The sequence below is a fragment of the Miscanthus floridulus genome, chromosome 6, assembly GCF_019320115.1.
Source record: "Miscanthus floridulus cultivar M001 chromosome 6, ASM1932011v1, whole genome shotgun sequence".
NCBI lineage: Eukaryota > Viridiplantae > Streptophyta > Magnoliopsida > Poales > Poaceae > Miscanthus > Miscanthus floridulus.
Genome location: NC_089585.1, coordinates 28,149,352 through 28,150,159, shown reverse-complemented (window position 1 = coordinate 28,150,159; position 808 = coordinate 28,149,352).

Below are 808 nucleotides of genomic sequence, written 5' to 3'. Positions count from 1 at the left end.
TGAACTTCCACTTCATGCATAACCATGGAGGAAGGTTGTAGATACATAGAGTAACTGGCCAAGTGCTATGACTAGTGCTCTGCTCCCCAAAAGGATTCATACCATCTGTACTTAAGGCGAACCGTAAGTTCTAGCCTCATTTGCAAACTCTGGAAATTCCCTGTCTATCGCTCTCCACTGGGACCCATCAGCTAGGTGTCTCAGCATATTGTCTACCTTACGGTCTTCTTTATGCACCACAAACAACGTTGCATGGTCTTTAGTTTCTGAACAAACGTTTTAAGCGTGGTATTATAGGAGCATACCACATAACCTTGGCAGGGATTTTCTTTCTAGGACGTTGTTCACCCTCGACGTCACCAGGATCATCGCGCCTGATCTTATACCGCGCTGCTTTACATACCGGGCATTCATCCAAATTCTCGTATTCATTGCCATGGTAGAGGATGCAGTCATTAGGACATGCATGTATCTTCTGGATTTTTAATCCCAAAGGGCAGACAACCTTTTTTGCTTCGTACGTAGTGGTGGGCAATTCATTTGGCTTCGGAAGCATCTTCTTTATGAGGTTCAATAAATTCCTAAATGCCTTGTCGGATATACCATTCTTTGCCTTCCACTGTAGCAATTCCAGTGTTGTACCCAGTTTTTTTGCCCCTCTTCGGCGTCGGGTATAGCAACTTCCTATGATCCTCAAGCATGCGCTCGAACTTAACTTTCTCTTTTTCACTTTCGCATTCTTGTTGTGCATCACGAATGGCATCGCCAAGAGCATCACCGAGATCATCTTCTGCCGCTACCTCTTCTT